At 39.5% G+C, this 21,516-nt stretch overlaps 1 long non-coding RNA gene across 1 annotated transcript in view; it reads left to right on the top strand.

The window, feature by feature from the left end:
- LOC139040007 (uncharacterized) overlaps positions 1-20,178 on the top strand; it is a 62,905-nt gene extending 42,727 nt beyond the window's left edge. The window contains exons 3-4 of the long non-coding RNA XR_011493549.1: positions 9,184-9,382; positions 19,956-20,178. This is a non-coding gene — a long non-coding RNA (uncharacterized lncRNA). The remainder of the gene's footprint in view (positions 1-9,183; positions 9,383-19,955) is intronic.
- Positions 20,179-21,516: the final 1,338 nt, after the last annotated feature.

Raw genomic sequence — 21,516 nt, 5'->3', positions numbered from 1 at the left:
AGACTTTACTACAATAAAAAATTAAATAAACAAGAAAAATGTCTAAGTCTGCTCCCCAGACCCCTAAAAAGAAGCCCCTGAGTGGGACTCCACTTCCAGTTAGGATGCATAAGGCTACGGGAGACTCTCTGTCATCTGATAACCAGAACAAGCCAGGTAAGCTGCAAGTTACAGGGTTTTTGCCCTGAAGCAATCAAACAGCTGAGAAAATTAAGTGAACTAAACTTCAGAAAGTGACAGTCTCTTTCTAGCAAAAGAGATGGCTGCCCTCATGCTTGGCAGAACAGTGACATGAGAAAGAGAGCCTCAAAGAAGAGAGTGCGGAGAATCTAACTGAAAATGTTAAACTCTTCAACAGGTGTGCGTGGGCTGGTTTTACAAATTACAACTCTGAGGAGCCCCACCCATAGACAATCTCTGTCCCAAATCTCTTCCATGTGCTAGGCAGTGAAACAAGTCTCAGAAGGAATATATTATCTGATCGTAATATTATTAAATTAGAAATAAATAACATAAAATAACTGTAAAAATACAAAATACAAATAACCAAAGGGTCTAAGAAGAAATTACAAGAGACATTAGAAAATATTTTAAACTGAATGGTAATCAAAATATATCATCAAATTTATGAGATGCAGCTAAGACAGTACTTAGAAGACAATGTTATAGTTTTAAATATTTACATTATAAAAGAAGGTATATGGGGCCGACACAGTGGTGCAGCAGTTAAGTGCGCATGTTCTGCTTCTCAGAGGCCCAGGGTTTGCCAGTTCGGATCCCAGGTGCGGACATGGCACCACTTGGCAAGCCATGCTGTGATAGGCGTCCCACATATAAAGTAGAGGAAGATGGGCATGGATGTTAGCTCAAGGCCAGTCTTCCTCAGGAAAAAGAAGAGGATTGGCAGTAGTTAGCTCAGGGCTAATCTTCCCCCCCAAAAATAAATAAATAAAAGAAGGTATAAAGCAAATGATCTAAGTGTCTATTTCAAGGATCTAGAAAAGAGCAAATTAAACCAAGAGTAGAAGGAAGACCATGATAAAAAATGAAATATACAATATAGAAGTCAAAAGTTGGTTTTCTGAAAAAAATAATGAAAATGAAACTTCAGTTACAGTGATAAAGAATAAAAGAGAGAAAACACAAATTATGAAAATCAAGACGGAATGAGAGGATACTATTACAGATCCTACAGACCCTGAAAGATAATAGTGGTCATTATAAACATAATTATGACAATAGATTGAACAACTTTGATAAAATTGACAAAAATCCCTGATAAACAAAATATATCAAACTGACACACAACGAAACAGAAGGTCTAAATAGCTCCATATTTATTGAAGAAACTGAATATGGAATAAAAATTTTCCTACCAAAAAAACGCCACAAAACGAAACGCTGCATGCTTAGGTTGTTTCATTGGTGAGTCTACCAAACTTCTAAGAAAGAAGTAATACTAATTGTATGCAAACTCTTGGAAAATAGAGGATGAGGAAAACTTCAAAATTAACTTTACTAGGTCAGCATTAGCCTGATATCAAAACCTGTTCCAAGAAAAGGCAATTAGAGACACACATTCTTCATAAACACAGATTAAACATTTCTTGACAAAATATTAACAAACGTAAGTGAGTAATATATAAAAATGATAACACATTATGTCTATGTGGGGATTACCCAAGAATGTAGATTTGATTTAATAGTTTAACAATAATTCATCCAAGTAATTTACATCAACAGGATGGAGGAATAATACCATGTCATCATCACCTCTTTAGAGGCAGAAATTGCATTTGACAGGATTCAACACCCATTAAGGATAAAATAAACAAACAAAGCAATGAAAAGGAAAAACACCGCTGAGCAAAATGGGAATAGAGTGGAACTTAAACTGATAACATCTACGAAATCCTCTAGCTAACAGCATACTTAATTGTGTAACATTAAACGTTTTCCCCCTAACATAAAGAAAAAGGCAAGAATGTCAGTTCTGACCATTACTATCCACCACTGTAATGTAAGTTCTAGCTAGTGCAAAATGCAGGGGGAAAAAAGGAAGATTAGGAAGTGAAGGTAAAAAGCATAGTAAAAGTAAAAAGTAAAAAGTGTAAAAAGTAGAAAGTAAAAGTGTCTTTATTCCTAGATTACATGATTGTATATGTTGAAAATTCTATGGAATCTACAAATAAATCTATTATAACTAATAACTGAATTTGGTAAGGTTACTGTCTACAAAGCCAATATAGGAAAAATCGATTGTGTATATTTTAGCAACAACAATAAAAACATTGAAAAATACCACTTAGGTTTCATTAAAACCAGCAAGTATATGGGAATAAATCTTACCAAAGAAGTAAGAGATATCTACACCGAAAATTATAAAGCATTGTTGAGAAAAGAAAATACAGATATCCTAGATCAATGTAGAGATATGTTATGCTCATAGACTTGAAGACATAGTGTTAAGATGTTGATTCTCCTCGAATTGAGAGACTCTCCCTCAAAATTCCATTACTTCTTAAAAGACATCTTTAAACTGATTCTAAAGTTTATGTAGAAATTCAAGGGATTTAGGATAGCTTAAAGAATCTTTAAAAATAAAAGCAAAACTGGAAGATGTATTCCACCTGATCTTAAGATTTACTGCAAAGCTACAGTAATCAAGACAATATAGTATTGGCATGAGAATAGACAAATAGAATAATAAAACAGATTGAGTCCAGAAATTGACTCACATGTGTGATGAACTGCTTTTTGGCTAAAGTGCCAGGTCAATTCAATTATGAATGGGAAATATTTTTAACAAATTATGCTGGAGCAACTAGATATAGGTATGAAGGAAAAAAACAAGCTTAATCCTTTTATCATTCCATACACAAAAAATAATTTGAGGTGTATCATAGCTTTAAAAACCAGTCATAAATATAAAATTTCTAGAAAAACACATAGGAGAATACCTTAGTGACCCTGGGGTAGGCAAAGTCCTCTTAAACAAAACACAAAAAGCACTATCCACAAAAGAATAGAATAATAAAGTTAAGTTTATCATAATTTAAAATTTCTGCTCATCAAAAGACATTATTAAGAAAATAAATAGATACACAGACTGGGAAAATATTTCCATCATATGTGTCTGAACAAAGGATTCTTACCCCAAATATGTAAATATATTCCACAATAGACAATAAAAGTATAAACAACCCAACTAAAAATTTGAAGACTATTCACAAAGGAAAATGTAGGAATGTCAATGTTACTTGTTTTCAAGAAAATGCATATTAAGTTATAATGAGATGCATTTCACAACTACCAGAATAACTACAATGGCTGGTTACAGCAAATCCTGGTGAAATATGGAACAACTGGAATTCTCATACATTGTTTGTGGGAACGTAAAATGGTTTGAACCCTTTGTAGAACACTTTGGCAGTTTGTCAAAATTTAAAACATGTTAGTTCTGCTTTTGGTACAGCCAACTCCACTCCTACCAGACTGACCCTCTTATAAATAGCAAGTTTATACAACTCTGGACAAGCTGTAAAACACACAACTCCCTGAAGTCACTGAAGATGAACACGAGCCCAGATTCTGATGGGAATTTAACACTTGGAAGATGAGAATGATCTGGGAAAACGTTACTTTTTTGGTGGTGGGGGGAGGCTTTTGAAGTTTGGGAAGAGCTTGCAGGAAGTACCATCTGCCATAGCTAAAACTCCAACAGCCTCTTTGCCTAAAGAACCAGAGGACAGAGACTGGGGCAACCATGGCCACTGGAAAGTGAGGGGGTCCCTGGAAAGGAGGTAGCTAGAGAGGGAGAGCACCAACTTCTGCCCGTAAACTCTGCCAAAACTCTGGCTAACCTCTGAACCATATCTGCATGAGACAGACTCTAAGGAGATCACTAAGGATACAAGAAGTGAACTGAGATCTGAGTTGCTACTCAAGAGGCAGAGTTTGCAGTGTGAGTTCAACCAAGTCAATTGCTAACAAAATAAACAAAAATCAAATCAACATTCTTAGAAGGAATATTATAGAATCCAGCGTCGCCATAACATAGCATTCAGGATGTTCGGGATATTTTCCAAAATGACTCAACATACAAAGAACCAGAAACTGTGACCCATTCTCAATATAAAAGCAAATCTATAAGCCCAATTCCAAGATGACTCAGATATTGGAATTAGCAGTCAAGGATTTTAAAGCAGATATTATAACCATGCTCAATGTCATAAAGGAAAATATGGTTGCAATGCATAAAAAGATATAGAAAATCTTAGTAGAAAAATAGAAGATGTAAAAAAGAACCAAATTGGAAAAATTAAGCATAATTCTACCCTATTAACCATCAATTCCATTCTTAGGTGTTTATCTAAAATAAATGAAAACATATGTATTTGAACAAGAATTTTCATAGAAGCCTTATTGATAATGGCCAAAAATGGGAAAATGCTGAATGCTCATCATAGGATAGTGACTAAACAAATTATAGTACATTTATAAATGAACTACCATCCAACAATACAATGTAGTTAATTACTAATACTGCAACAACATGGCTAAATCTCAAAGATATTATTTTGCGCCAAAGAAGTCAAAATGATCACATATCTATGACATCCAAGAGTAGGGAAAGCTAATCTATGAGTGACAGACTGAAGAAAATTTCTAAGGTTATTAAAATGTTAAAATATTCCTTACAGTGATTTAAAAACTCATTGAACCTAATATCTGTACATTTCCCTGTATGTTAACTATAACTAAAAAAATTCCTGAGTAAGGTGAGACATGGTAGGTCCATTTTTTTCTCATCATACTGCTGCGGACCCACCCAACCTCCAGCCCCCATCCTTTCAGGGTAGAGTGGTTTTCCAGAAGGCTGCCCACTTTCTTTCTCCAACATTGTGTTATTCTCTTAGGAATGAGGAGATTTTCTCAGATTCTTTTATCTTCTTAGCTTTGGTTCAAACTTTATTGTATTTGGCAGAATTTCCTCACTGCATATAGTTACCACCCTGCCCTGATTTTTCCACCTAAATTTACTTCTTTTTATCCTTTTGGTCAAAATAAAGGAAAATGTGCTCGCGTCTTTACTTCGCTTTTGTACCCCTGTATCCCTCCAACCATTCAGGGCGACTGCTTGAAGTGCTCAGGCCTGGCTCATTTTTGTGCTGGCAGTCTAAATTTCTTGCCTTGGTGAGAAATTTTCACCTATTCCTGCCCCTACACTGTCAACTTTATTAGTAACGGATTTCTTTGGAGACCCCTATGAAATGCCAGTGGTAATTTCATTTGACACTTAACGACAGTCTTAAAATGTTTGTTTGGAGAAGCACGTGACAAATATAGTAAATAGCAGAGGGTTGAAAGAAAAGCAATAAAGATAATTAAGTGACTCTGAGTATTGATTTATGAAGGACGATTGAAGATATTAATACAAACCACATTTCCTTCCTGAACGCCAGGTGAGAGAAGGGAATTGATGAGGCAATAAGGGCTAATAGAATAAACCACCAAAGGAGAAAGACATCTGTGGGTGGTACCAAGGGTATAATTCCAAATTTTCAGAAGGAATTTAATAAAGAAACACATAGGCTGAATATCCAGAGAAAGTTCCAGCCAGTGGGAGGCCTGGAGCATGGCATATTGCTCCTAAAGACATGGGTTAGCTGCCACACACCTGAAATTCTGGGTCAGATAAAGCCGGAGGAGGCTCATGATGGAGCAGCCCACAGAGACCAAGCGTGTGTGAGGTGTTCTCTCAGTCTTTCCCTCTCCTTGCTTTTTGTTCACAGTGGCTATGAATAAAGAAAAAAGAAAAATGAATATGAAGAAAAAAGAAGAAAGTGAAAATGGGCTCTTCTGATGCATACAAACAATGTCAACCCTTTGTTTTGGTCTTAAAAAAAAAAAATCAGTCAGGCTAGAGGGGTAGAAATCATTTAGTATTCTAGGATAGTAAAGACCAAATTAGAGTGAGGGAAATGAGGAGATGTTGGTCAAAAGGCAAAAATTTCCAGTAATAAGATGAATAAGTTCTGGGGATCCATTGTACAATGTGTGGTTATAGCTAACAATGCCGTGTTTTCTATACTTGAGAGTTGCTAAGTGAGTAAAACTTAAATGTTCTTACCACAAAGGAAGTGGTAATTATGTCACGTGATGGAATTGTCAGCTGAAGCTATGATGGTAATCATTTTGCAACATATAAGTGTATCAAATCAACATGTGTCCACCTTAAACTTACACAACATTCTATGTGAGTTAAATCTCAACAAAGCTTGGGAGAAAATTAAACTAGTGATTGTCATAGGTCTATGATATATCTGTTACGTTGGCGAATGTAGATATAGTCCCAGTGTCCCTTGCATTCAACAGGATAAGGTTTAAAAAACATTTGAATGGAAGACAGAAGTCTGCTGTTGCCTCTGCGGGTGGAGCTGACAGTTAGTGGGGCAGGACAGGCCAGCCCTTTCTTTCCCCATGGGAAGGGATGCATGGGAACATGTTCCGGCGCCTATGGGACCACGTAAGGGCAGGCTGATGGGAGACTGAACCGAGATGGAACCTGTGTCTGAATCGAGCTCTGGCTTTTGTTGGCTGCATTCCTAGCTGCCCACCACTTGTCCACTAGATTGTGAGCTTCTTGAGGGCAAGGGGCATGTCTTTCCTTTCCGTATCCCCAGTGCAAGGCATGAAGAAACGAGCACAATTCTATCTCTAAAATAGATCTGATAGGCATGTGCCCTTCTCTGTTTCCCAGGCCACCATCCTGATCCAGCCCCATCATCTCCTCTCAGGATGGAATGTCAAGTAGCCTGACCAATGATCATGTTTCTACCCTTGACCCCTGCAGTATGTTCTGGCAAAGTAACCAGGATGAACCAGCCTCTTTGGCCAATTTAATCTATTTATTGTTCCCTTCATATCATGCTTTTCCTTCTGCCTAAACTGCCTTCCTCTGACTCCTCTTTTCAAGGCCCCTTGCAAATCCCTTTCCCCATTATGTAGCTTTTACAGAGCATCTCATTGACTAATCAGTCAGTTAGTTACTTATCGTTTATTGAGTATCTGCTACATGCCAGATATTGTGCTAATTTCTAGGAATATAAACATGAATAAGATGACATTCCTGCCCTCTAGGGACATACACTAATACAAGAATACACAAGTGGTTCACAAACCTGGCTGATCCACAGACTTACCTGGGTACTTAAAAAATATATTACAAATGCCCAGTGTGTCAGCCCTGAGCTTGTTTGCCCACAGATCCATTTCCCACCTAGCCTCTGCTCAGTTCTGTGTCTCAGGGGGGTTGACAGCTGCAGGCTCTGTTCTTTCCAGGCTCTGTTGTCAGCTGGGCAGTAGGAAGATGGGAAACTAGAGGGAAGGAGTGAAGGATAAGCCAATGTGTCTCGTGTCTGTCTTTTGTTGACATTTATTAAAAGACTTGGGTGCTGCCTCCCGCAGTGACTGTGGCAGTGGTGTGGATTCAGGTCCCTCTGGACTGGCCTACTCTAATTGCTGCTTCCATGGGGCAATGCCAGTCCCTGGCACCAGTTACACCGCTCCATCCCTCTGTCCCCCCAGCCTAGGGGTGATAGTGGCTTCCTGCTCTTCTTGCTGCTGTCTGGGGGGCTTCACAGTTTCCTATTTGATGTCTCAAGTTCTTCCAACATTTGTGTAACAAATTCCCTCTATTAAATTCCCTTTTTTAAAATATTCAGAGTGGTTTTTGTTTTCCTAGTTGGGCACTGCTGTAGTTATCGGTACCAGAAGGGGCCCCCAAGAAACCAAACTCTCAGGATGCAGTGCTGAGGTGGGGTTGCTCGCATCTTTGAGTGTGGTGACCTCCTGGCAGGGTGGCGGGGGACTGCTAGTGTTCCCTGGCATATGGTAGAAGGAAGTGGAGAGAATATCATCTTGACTTAGGAGAGGGTAGGATGTCTTAAGTGAGAGAAAATAAACACAAGTCATGAGAGGAAATATTTTTATAAGTTTGATTAAATTTAAATTAAAATATTTCCATATGATAATAGGCAAAAAGAAAGACGATGTGAACAAATTTATATTATTTACAGATTGGGCAAATATATTTTAACCCATGTAATTGACAAAGACATAGGGTCCAGAAATATATTTTTCATTCTACAAATTAATAAAATACAAACGATCCAAAAAATAAATGGACATTTAACAGAAGAGGAAACCTGAATGGTCGATAAGCATATGAAAAAAATACTAATGTCGCTTTTAACCAGGAGAAAGACAGCTAAAACAAACAAAAATGATGTACTATTTCACTCCCAACAGAATGGCAAAAATTAAAAAGTTTGAAATTTTCCATTGACAAGGATGTGGGAAAACACAAACCCTGATGCCTTGCTGCTGGAAGCAGTTCATAAATTTGTAAAACTACTTTGACGAACAATTTGGCAGTTCCTATTAAGACTAAAGCTTCATAATCCTTAAAATGCAGTACTTTCACGCCCCAAGAAACTCTAGATCAGATGCACGAGGAGATGTATAAAAGAATATTCGCGGCAGTGCTGTTTGTTAAAGCCAAAAAGCAAAAAGACCTCAATATACAACCATGAAAGAATTGATAAATTGTGTCGTATAAACAGAATATTTTAAAGCTGTTGAACGGAATGAACTAGATCTTCGTGTAGCAACCTGATTAAGTTCTATAAACACAGCGTGAGATGAAGAAAGCAATTTGTGGGAGGATAAATATAAGATGACATTTTTATAGATATTTAAAATTCACATGCAACAATGGTATACATTATTTATGGATATTTACACATAAGGTAACATGAATGAGAAGGAGATGGTTAGGTCTGGTGAAGGAGGCATGGGAAATAGTACGAGAGAGCGGCACGGTGGGGGCTCCAATTGTATTTATAACATTTTATTTCTTGAAAGTAGTAACGTGAGACAAATGTGACAAAAGTTGACATTTATTAAATTTGGGTATAGGGTATCTAAGTGTCTGTTACACTGCTCTTTGTTCTTTTCCCTATTGCATAATAAAGATAGGTTTGCCAAAAAATCTTGTTACTAGTTTCCATTTTCCCCTGAAGCATGTCAATCTAATATTCATATCATTATAAAATTTAATATGCTTTCAAGAAGCTCTTTTTCATCTATGCCTCATCCCTTCTTCTCCAATCTCATTAGGATGCGGTATTCACGTGGCTGCCAAATGAGTCAGGAAAGCTGGGAAAATCAACAAATGTTAATGTGGCTCTGAAAAAACTTGCTGTGATGCTGCGTGAGCACGTGCCTTCTACAAAAAGTCTCAGGATTGCCAAGAACTTCCATCAGTATGTAATTTAATAGACGTGCTATTAAACAAAGCTTAAAGAAATAGAAGCATGTAAGTATAGATTAGCATCCTCTTTTACAATATTTTAACTCTTACTGGATTGTGCTTTGTCCAACTATTGTTTTCTGTCTCTCTCTCTGCCCCTCTTTCTCAAATATAAAACCAGGACTGCTCTTTCCTCCTCGGGTTTTGAATGGTTGAGTTCTCTTGCTCTCTCTCCCATCAACACCACATCTCCGCCGACGAGCCCCTATAGAGCTTTCCTTGCAATCGATAGCAACGCTCTGCTTTCTTTGCCTCACCTGTTTACCAAACCATGTATTTAGACGCAATCAGCATGAAGGTATTAGGTAGAAAACTCTAACATTGCTTCCTCCTGTGGCTTAAGTGGGAAGATGCTCCCCAAAGTAGATTTCGCCTCTAGATTTTATTTCTGATGTCTGCTTTCCGATCACATTTTAAAAGATTACTTGCTCACTCACTGTATTTTCCTCGTCCTTTCTGAAAAGTGATTCCACCAAATAGGAAAGAGTTTTTGTTTGATTTAATCATGGGAAGCTTACAAGAATCTGAACTTTTTTTAAAAATTATATCTTAAAGAGATCTTGTCAATTTTTATGCCTAGCATTAAAAACATTTTTCCATTTTAAGCACAATAATGCTTATCACAGAAAATTTGGAAAACACGAAAAAGAAGACAAAAAATCTTCTATAAAAAGTGCTATCTAGGCGCCAGCCCTGTGACCAAGGGGTTAAGTTGGCGTGCTCTGCTGCAGCAGCCTGGAGTTTGCCTGCTCAGATTCTGGGCACAGACCTACACATTGCTCATCAAGCCATGCTGTGGCAGAGTCCCACATGGAAGAATTAGAATGACTTACTACTAAGATATACAACTATGTACTGGGGCTTTAGGGAGAAAAAAAAAAAAAAAGGAGGAAGGGGCAACAGATGTTAGCTCAGGGCCAATCTTCCTCAATAATAATAATAAAAAAAAGCATACAAAAATAAATAAATAGGGGCCAGCCCTGTGGGAGAGTGGTTAAGTTCACATGCTCTGCTTTGGTGGCCCAAGGTTTCACTGGTTTGGATCCTGGGTGTGGACCCAGCACCGCTCATCAGGCCATTCTAAGGTGGCGTCCCACGTAGCAGAGCCAGAAGGACCTACAACTAGACTACAGAACTATGTACTAGGGGCCTTTGGGGAGAAGAAACAAAAAGAAAAAGATTGCCAAGATATGTCAGCTCAGGTGCCAATCTTTAAAAAAAAAATATTGCATCTAGAAAAAAATCAGAGGAAAAATGTATACAAAGCAAAGTAAGTCTCTTATATATGGATTTCTTTAGTCCCTTCCCCTAGAAGTAACTACTGTGGCCAACTTAGCCTCCCAGAAATTTCTTCTCATGCAGTTGAACAAATACCTATTACTATCTAGTTACAGTCAAACCAATATACATATTATCCACTTAACATATGAATATGTTATTGTTTTTAACAATATCCATATTATTTTCCATTTTTTACAAAATGGGACTATATTATATATGCTGTGCTACACCTTGATTTTTATTTTTTGCTTAAATATTTTGAGATATCTTTATATATCAATTCATAAATATCAACCTCTTCTTTTGCATGGTTGCACATAGGTGTGACATTTATTTGCCCAGTCCCCTAATATTGGACACATAGGTTGTCTCCTACATCTTGCTATGACAAGCCATGCAGCAATGAACATTCCAGTATATATCTCTCTGAACCCATGGGCAGGCTAAATTATAAGATATAGAATTGCTGGGTCCATGAGCACATCCATTTTAAATTTATTTATATTGCCAAATTGGTCTCCAAACTGGTCACAATTTACTGGTTATAACTTACCAGCCAAGTGAGAGTGAGGATTTCTTTACTCCAGCTCACTCACTGTGCAGTAGGAAGCTTTATATGTATTTGCCAACACCTTAGGTGCAAAATAGTTTGTCATTTCTGAAACTGTGAATTTTTAACTTATGTCTAATTAATAATGACTTTCATCTGCTTATCAGCTACTAGTCTGTCTTTGTGAATTTCGTGTTTATATCCTCTCCCTATATTTTTCTATTGAATGGTTGATAACTTTGTTTTGTAAGAATTTTTTATATATTTAGGAAATTAAGGCTTTGTGATGTTTGCACAAAAATTCCTTGCAGGATTTGATTCCCTTATGACTTTGTCTATGATAATTATTTTGTTCTTAAACATTACTAGTTATATATCTAGTTTTATTGATGTTTTCTTTTAAAGCTTATGGACTTCACTTTGCTTAAAAAGGCCTCCTTCATAACATCGAGATTATTTTTTAAATATCCCATTTATTCTTCTGCTTCTATAGTACTTTCTAAAAATCCTCTTTAAGTTTTCATACATTTGGAATTTGTTTTGGTTTAAGGAATGAGGTCATGATCCATATTTATTTTCTTTTTTCCAAATGGTTCTTCAACCATATCGGAAACTCTTCATCTTTTAGCCATTAGTATAAAACCATTTTAATGATTGTATTAGTTTCCTATTGCTACTATAACAAATAATCACAAATTTAGTGGCTTAAAGGAACACACATTTATTCTCTTACAGTTCTGGGGGTCAGAAGTCTGGGTCACCAGGCCGGTGTTCCTTCTGGATCTCCTTCTGGAGGCTCCGGGGAGAACGCATTTCTTTGCATTTTCCAGCTTCTAGAGGCTGCCCACATGCTTCGATTCATGGCCTTGCAGCATCCTGATGTCTGCCTCTGTGGTCACATCTCCTGCTCTGATTCTGAGCCTCCTATCTTCCATTTTTCTTATAAATATATCCTTGTAATTACAGTGGGCCCAACTGGAAAATCAGATCATCTTCCCATCTAAAGATTCTTAGTTTAATCACATCTCCAATGTCCCTTTTCCCATCTAAGGTAACATATTCACAAGTTCCAGCAATGAGAACAAGGACATACTTGGGGGAGGCGTTATTCAGCCTGCCACAGAGAAGAACTATTTCAAACACATGAGTGTGTGGAAAAGAATATAACACCTGCCATGTGTTAGTGACTGTCACATATATTTAGAGAAAGCAAACATTTACCAGTTTGCCTTAAATCTCTGTAAAACATAAAGAAAACATTAAGGATCAACATAAAGCTCCCAAGCCTTTTGTATCTCCTTCCACACTCAGAGATTACCACTAAAGGTGATATGTGTCATTTCCATGCATCCTCTTTACTTCTGTTACATGTATAAAAATTTAGAAACAGGTGCTGGCTGGTGCTGTAGTGGTTGGGTTTGCATGCTCTGCTTTGGCGGCCCTGGATTTGCAGATTCAGATCCCATGCCTGGACCTAGCACCGCTTGTTAAGCCATGCTGTGGCGGCATCCCACATAAAATAGAGGAAGACTGGCATCGATGTTCCTCGCAAAAAAACTCTTCCTCACACACACACACACACACACACACACAAATTTAGAAACAATATATTCAATTGCCTTGTAGTTTTATGGTTTATGTAAGTGGCACATATGTATTTTTTTTCTTCAAATTGTTATTCAGCTAGCCATTTCATGTTTCCATCTATTTATGGGCCTAGTTTAACTTAATTGCTGTATAATATCTCATCATCTGAAAAAAGGCAGTTTATTCATGTCTCTCCTGCAGTTTTTCTCCCCTCCCCCTCCTCTATGATGCTTTTGCCAGGACACAAAGTTCCCCAAAGCACCCTTACACGTGTTTCTTCTTCACAAAAGTTAGGGCTTCTGTAGAGCAGTTAGCTGCAAGTGGGCTTGCTGGGGTTTAGGACACCCACATTGGTTAGATTTCTATCATCCAAACTGGTTGCACCAATTCAGACTCCCAGCAGCAGTATACAAAATTATTCACTTTAGCTTTTGTTTTTATTGACTTTCTTCATTGCTTTGGTTTGTTTCCTATTTCGTTAATTTATGCTACCTTTATTACTTTTTTTCTTTTACTTTTTGGGGTTTACTTTGTTGTTGTTTTTTAAATTTTACTTTAGGGCCACCAGTTGTATGCTTTGCTCATCCATTTTCAAAACTATTTTCTATGCATTGAAATTTGAATGAATTGAAAGCTGTTAATTTCCCGCTAAAGTACCATTTTAGCTGTCTTCCTGAGCTAAAATATGGAGTGTTAGCATTGTTATTCAGATCTAAATACATTCTTTAATTCTGATCTCAAGATTTCTTCTTTGACTCCTCAATTATTTACATGCGTAATTTTAAGATTCCAAAACATTGAAGATTGCTTATCTTTTTCTTTTTTAAGAGAAGCAAGTCTTTGTTTCCTAAATAAAGCTGGCTGAGTTGGTTGCGTTTTGGTGATTGATTAGTCAGAGACCAAGTCCCAGATCCTGTCCGACTCCTCCCACTCTTCCTTTGCTTCAGCCTTGGCTGGGGCTGGGGCTGCCGCCGCAGGAGCAGCAGCGGTGGCGGCGGCCACAAATGCAGGTGGATGGGCCAAGAAGGCCTTGACCTTTCAGCAGGTGGGAAGGTGTCATCAGTCTCCACAGAAAGCCAGGACCAGCTTGTACACACTGATGACTGGATGGGGTACTGATGCAACCGGGGGGTAACCAACGTGCAGACACACTGGCAACATAGCAGACACCCTCCAGGAAGCAAGAATGCAGGGTTTCCTCTGTCATGTCAAGCACTTCCGGGTCGTAGATGCCGCCATCCTCAAATGCCCCTTGGATGATCAGCCCAAGAGAGAAAGGGGAGAAGTTGAGCTTGTTCAGCAGGGTGGCTTCCCGGCTCCCTCTTTGTCTCCAGTCTTCATCAGCTGCACTCCCTCAGCATTCCCATGGGGACTCTGGGGCTTTCAGACGTGAGGCCGTTGTGCTGAGCGGTACCCAAGGGCCCAGCACAGAGCAGGAATGCAGAGACCCAGGTGAGGCTGCACACTGTGGCAGCTCACTCTCTCGCTCCTAATCTTAGGCCTCCGGAGGTTCACCTCAGACCTCCCATTCACTGTGGGCTTCCTGCAGACGTGATTGCCAGCCCTGCTGCCAAGGCTCTTGATTGGTTATGAGTATCCCTTTTTCACACACCGGAAGAGGTAAAATGACTCCTTTAAGCCACGTGGCTGTTAAGCGGTGGAACTAATACTAAACTCTAGTCTTTTAACTCTGAAAACCACAAACTTTCCACTGAAGTATGTTATCCATAATCGAAACAGTGCTGTTTCCTACTCTTCCCGGCTGAATACGTAAGTGCCATAGATTCTCTGGAAAGTTCAGAGCCTGCTTCCTCCCGCTTGGGGACACTCCTTTAAGTAGGAACTAAATGACCTGGAATAAAAGGTTGCTCTTGCCGTGGAATCTTCACAGATGACAGCCCTTCTCTGACCCATGAATCTGAGGCTGACAGACCCTGCGGCCTGTCCTCAGGCCACAACCGGGCTATGAATTACTCTCTGAGACTCACTCACAGCCCCGGCCATTGTCCACATTCAGAAGCACACCGCCTGTTCAAAAGTTAGGTCTAGCTGTGCTGTGTGTCCTGCATCTGGACTAATTAGCTGCATCATGTAAGCTCATTGCTAAAAGAGGCCAAGTGCAGAGACTTGATACCTGGGAAGGCTGATAAGCACCAAGAGGAAGGCTTAGCCCCTAAGCTTTAGAGCAATGGTTCTCAAAGTGTGGCCCCTGGGCCAGCAGCATCAGTGGCGTCTGCGAACCTGTAACAAATTTAGATTCTTGGGCCCCAGTTCAGAACTGCTAATCAGAAATTCTGGGGGTGGGACCTAGCCATCTGAGTTTTCATAAGACTTCCAGTGGAGTCTGACACATGCTCAAGTTGGGGAACTACTGGCTTTGAATATACAAGTATTTGTAATAACAGTTGGGTACTCAAAAGGGACAATAAGGAGGTGTGGTTGGTTATGTTCAGCCCTTTTCTATTCCAGGAAAAAAATTTACTCAAATATCCAGTCTTCTCATGAAGCCTCATCCCTGCACACAAGTCAGTACCACACTGCTTTCATTTTTCTTTTAAATTAATGTTTACTCATCCAAAGGAAGAAAAATCAACTCACACTGATCGGGAGGCCATTTTAGCCTGATGTGGTTTCCTTGAGAGGTGAACAGTTTTACAATAACATAAAATCACCCACGTCACTGCCCTATCTGTTTCACAAATTACTGGAAGCTGCTGAGAACTTGCTATATATTGCTTTCTGGATAGGTAGACATAAGAATAGGTGGTGGGAGCGAGGCTGAGGTCCATTCTTACAGGGACTCCAGCCCCATAAGACGAGCAGATTCAGCATCCAGTTCTCTATCTGGTTCATCAACCTCAAGCGAGAGCAAGCCTGCAGGGTACCCATACATCTCCCCACAAAGCAGTCCACCTGGCTCTTGTCACTGTGGAGCTGACAGCTTTATATCCTCAGTGGAGAGGGGAGCTGGAAGGAGGGGCCAGGAGAGTGTATCTGTGTGACAGGAAGGGAAGATGGATATTTTTATAGAGGAAGAAATACACTGAACAAGGGAAATTAGATGGAAAGACCATAAAGGTCTCAGGTCGACAAAACCAATTAGTAGATGTTTACAGAAGATAACCCCTGAGGTCAGGTAGGATTTGCTTTGATGTCAATACTCTTGAGCTTGAGAAATGGATTAGCATCCTCCACACATGGTGCAGTGGAAGAGACCCAAGTGTCCCTTCTGCTTGAGCCTCTAGCCAGCTGTGCACCCTCAGGCAGGCAACTTAAAGTCTCAGGCTTCTCTTTCCTCATCTGTGAAAGGAGAGGATTATCTGAGATCACCGTAAAGGTCCCTTCCAGCTCTGACATGCCAGGAAATCTTTGACTTCTGGAAATTTTGGGGGAAATTTCAGGGCTCTGTCTTCCATAATTTGGCTCTTTGGGATTTTCTGGGCAGTCTGTGAACTTCCTTTACCAAATTTGAAGGGAAAGACAGAGTTTCTCATCTCTTCTATGTCTAGTCTACCGCGGCCACTTTGAAACAGGAATCATTTAAATCTAAATGAGAACAAACTCCAGGAAATATGCTCCGGGGTACTCCCAGCTGTCTGACGAGGTTTGCCTTAATGCGGCCCATTGGCTCCAAAGCCCAAAGCCAGAAGCTGTGTTGTCGGGGCCAAAGAGGCCAGATGACGTTATCTGAGGGGTTTGTGAAAGTTTTGAATGTGCTCTCTTAGGTGCTCTCGTTGAAAGTACAATAGGGAGAAATTTTTGGACAACCAGGGAGATAAAAAGGGATTCTGGAAGGAGCAAAAAAGGGCAGGGAATTGGTATCTCACATCCCTCTGGGACAAAGTAGAGTCTGGGTAAACCAGTATAGCAAGATTTAGAGAGAGATGGTAAACTTATCTAAAGTGACACAGAAGGAGAGCTGGGGTCTGACCCCAAGTCTACCTAAAGAGAAAGGAAAGGATTATTATTGTCACTATTTCTACTCTTATTAAAATGAGCAGCTCCCATGGATTGAACTCGTCCCCTGTCCCAGCCACTATGCTGGTCAGTGATATAACTCATTTCAACGAACGCTGTCAACAACTGTGGGAGGATATTCTCAGGACTGGCAAATGTTTAACAACCAGCTCTGCATATCTATTTATATATAAATATGTAAAAAGAAGTAAGGCTCTGCTTTGTAGCTTTTGCCAGTTTCCATGGTGTAGATACTCCCACCATGGCCAAGGTCAAGCTACCAATATTATGTCACCGAATGCTGAGTTGGGAAAAGATGAGCAAAATAGGCTCTCATGGGCAGGAGCAAGCTGGCCAGCATACCCCTGCTTCTTATCCCACTTCAAAGATGAAGACCCAGAGACTCAGATAAAGCAAGCAAGGAAGTGTTAGAGTCAGATTTTGCACCCAGCAGTCTGACTCTAAAACTTGGGGTCTTAATCAGGATACTTACTGTCTAACTCTAAAGGAGAGCAATCTGACGTTTGGGAAAAGCCTGAACGCAAACATGCCCCTCTGCTCACTGCCTACGAGCCTCCAGGCTAACCTGTGCTTCATCCCCTCACTTTACCATCATATTCCTGTAGGCTCTGGTACACAAGCGAGAACTTGCTCTCCTCAAGACCTCCCATCCTACACTCCTATTTCCACCCTGATCCCCAATAACTCTGTCTAGTGTTCTTCTCTCCCCTCACATGAATCCCAAGAAGAATCAGGAAATGTTCTGAACATTTTATTTCTTTATTTATTGTGGTAACATTGGTTTGTAACATTATATAAATTTTAGGTGTACGTCCTTATATATTTCAATTTCTGTGTACATTTCATCGTGTTCGCCACCCAAAGACTAATTACAATCCATAACCACACACATGTGCATAATCACCCCTTTTGCCCTCCTCCCTACCCACTTCCCTTCTGGTAACCACCAACCCGATCTCTGTTTCTAAGTGTTTGTTTGTCATTGTTTGTATCTTCTACTTATGAGTGGGATCACACAGTATTTGACTTTCTCCCTCTGACTTATATCAATTAGCATAACACCCTCAAGGTCCATCCATGTTGTCACAAATGGCCGGATTTCATCTTTTTTATGGCTGAGTGGTATCCCATTGTGTATATATACCACATCTTCTTTATCCATTCTTCCCTTGATGGGCACCTAGGTTGCTTCCAAGTCTTGGCTATTGTGAATAATGCTGCAATGAGCATGGCGGGGGTGGGGGGTGGCATGTATCTTTATGAATTCATGTGTTCTGAACATTTTAAAACCATATCTGGACAGTTCACCAAGTTCTGGAGGTTCAATTTTCTTCAGCATTTTTTAATCAGTGAGTCAGACCATTTGATTGATGTTCATACATGGGTAGGGAAGGTTACGCAGAAACAGCTATGTAGGAACAGAAGTTTGCAGCTAGCTCAGAAAAGTTTCTGTTTCTCACTGTTGACTCTCAATTGGTGGATAAACTTTTTTGGTGGAGTCACTACCATCTATCCTGTGAAGTATGTTTCATGCAGCATTAGGGAACTGCTTGTCGTTTGGATGGAATATCTTGATGTAATAAGAATTGTGGAAAGTAGAAAACCCTCTCATGGGTCAGAAGCCCCCAGCTGCAGTCCCAGCTCTGGGGAAGGGACTCACCTTTTTTCATCTCAGTCTTCCTATATGGGAAGAAGGAACAGTAATCCCGTCCTGCCTCATCTCCTGAGGGGGTTTGGTGGACCTACAAGAAGGGGTTTTGAAAACAATAAAACGCTACACGAGCATAAAGCAATACCATCCATCTCAGAGGAATACTGACTAAGAGACTGGGGAGCTTTGTCAAAATTCACCGAATCCTTTGGAAACAACAAATTAAGCTCTTATGTATATAATTCTTCTCAGAACTCCAAAGAGATCGGTTTCTTGATATGTGGAAAATAGCTTTCGTATTTACACGTCTAGGCTCATATATATGGTCTATATTGAGGAATGGCAAAGAAATCCATATTGATAGAAGTCACAAAACTCACAAATTTTAATTCATGTCAACCTGGATATTATTTGTATAAAATTTCTTATTAACTAATATTTTTAAAAAGAAGCGTCAATTTTATTTAAATCTCAGAATTCATTAAGATGTCAGTACAATAAACGTTTCCTTTCATTTTCTTTAAGGAAATCGTAATACCAAAACATTGTAGTGAGTACTAGAATTGCACATATGAGCATAATTTCATAGTTATTACCTCTTGATATTTTCCCTGAGATTTGTCTTTTTACAAAAAAAGAATTAAATTTACACTGTTTTATGCCTTAGAAAGGGGAAGTCGTAGCATATTTGAAAACACACTGTATAAAGCTCATTATGTTTATGACTACTTATTTGATTTTATTTTGTTAGGAAAATAGATAATTTTCATCACAAAAAGTATAAAAATGTGTCAGTGTGCAGTTCTTACCAAGCAAGTATATATAACAATTTTTTTTAGTTATTAAGTATTTCTAAGTGTGTTTCCTATGGGTGAAAGGTTATGACAAGCTATTTCAGATCACTTACTCTGAACATAATCAAAACAAATCAATAAAATATAACGACATTATGTCGATAAGTCATAAATCACTCAAAATAGTAAAAACAGCTAAAAGGGGAAAAAGACAAATAAAACACCGAGGTTCATAATAGATAGGAAATGCCTACGGTGTATAAATGTACAATTAACCCTTTGACTGAGTTTAAAGAGGCATTGGCAATAAATTAACCGAACTTGATATCTCCTAAACCTGTCCACCAAATGAACCATTAACTAATACTTCTAATTAAAGTTCTGGTATATGCCATGGCTTTCTTTAAAAAACAAAATACATTTTCAAAGGTTAAAGATAAGAATTTGGTGGGAATTGCTATAGGGAGTTTCTCATTTTAATTTACTGGAAAGACAGACCTGTATAGCTTTAGATTTGGAGAAAACACGCTAAAGTGTGGTTCTCAAATTTTAGCAGCATCAGCGTCAGACACAGACAGCTGGGCCCCATCCAGCAAGTTTCTGATTCAGCAGGTCTGGGGTGGGGCCCAAATATGCATTTCTTGCAAGTTCCCAGAGGATGTAGATGCTGCCGGTCCAGGGACCACACTTTGAGAATTGCTGCTCTGGGATAACTAACTTGATCCTTTTGTTTTATAGGCCTTCCCCAGAGCCGGGTCTGGATGAAGGAACCTGATTCCCAGCCCCACATCATCCTGCTGCATCTACCAGCATCAGTCGTCTGTGAGGATCACGGTCTCTGGAACTTAAGCCTTGCTAATGATGAGAAGCTTTTCTATACACTCCTGCTCAAAAGAAAAATATACATTCACTAATTAGCTGTAATTGGACAGACCTGTTAGCAATAAAGTCTGTGCCTGGAGATTTGAAGAAAATCTGACATCTGCTTGTTTTTTTTACTCTAACACAGGCAAACTGGAGACAAGAAAGCCTAGGAAGAGACACCCCAAGAAAGTCTTCAAAATTAGAATCAGAAAATAAGTTAAACCTCACCTCACAAAATTTTTAAATCATTTAATCTAAGCAATTAGCAAACATACCTTAAGATAATAATATACCTTTCTTATAAATCACAAATTATACTGTATTGTATGTAAAGTATATTTAATTATCCAAGGCTTGCATAGTGCTCACCATGGGCCAGACATGGTCCAAAGTGCTTTCCTGAGAAAACCTCACTGATGTCTCACAGTGGCTCTGCGAAGGGGCCATTCTTCTTTCCTCCATTCTACAAGATGAAAAACTGTTGCACAGAGAAGGTAAGTAAATCAACACAGCCGCATGCCTGGGAAGGGGCAGCCCAAGGATTTGAACCTAGGCAGTGTGAGCCCAGCACTTGTGCTCTTAGCCACCACGCACTGATGCTTGTGTAATGGCTCGGGTCGAAACAGTCTTGTCTGTTTAAAGCCTGGCTGCACAGCAGACTCATCTGGGGGCTTCTAAACAGGGTTGATGCCTGGACCTTCCCCCACGGACTGAATCAAAATCTTTTCAGGTGGGGCTGAGGCTAGGTAGAGTTTAAAAGTGTGCCAGGTGATTGATGCTAATGCACAGGCACAGATGAGAATAATTGTGCTACAGTGTCGGGTAGACATTGATCCTCCAATTTGCTTTTTCTTTGGGAACAGCTGGGAGGATGGCCTCACCGGAGGCTCGTGCTACAAACCCCGGGAACTGGAGCACTGTAGAGAGATGGGTCTGCTTTTCTATGGGGCCGTTGCTCCAATAAAGCCGGAACCAAGAAAGAAGCAGGTGCAATTACATGAAGACCCTGGATTCACCCTTGTGTGGCTTTGGATGTTGTCGCCTACGCCTCTTTGCTCTTACAGCTGTGCTCTTTCTATGCTTTATTTGATATTCATTCTTGTTACACGCAAGTAAAAGCTAATTTATCACACACAGCTTGATTTTTCACCTTGGAACTTCTAGTTTTTGACCTAAACCCTCTTGCCTAAACTCTAGTACCTTCTATGTTACCTAGCAGGCAGCGGATTTCAGGGGAAACCTCTGGCATCTGATGGTGCCACCAGCCAGCCTGGTAAGGATTTGAGACTCACATCTAGAAAGAACTGTGGTTGAAGCTGTTATGAGGAAATGGCTGGCCTCGGGGTTTCACAGTTTTCTTTTGAAAAGTCCTTCCTGTTTCCTTTTAGCATGCAATGGTGCCAGATCAGCATTAAAACAGAAGTAACCACAAAGC

The sequence above is a fragment of the Equus asinus genome, chromosome 13 (assembly GCF_041296235.1).
Source record: "Equus asinus isolate D_3611 breed Donkey chromosome 13, EquAss-T2T_v2, whole genome shotgun sequence".
Taxonomy (NCBI): Eukaryota; Metazoa; Chordata; class Mammalia; order Perissodactyla; family Equidae; genus Equus; species Equus asinus.
Note: the sequence above shows the minus strand (reverse complement) of the source record. Positions and strands in the feature narration are given on the sequence as shown.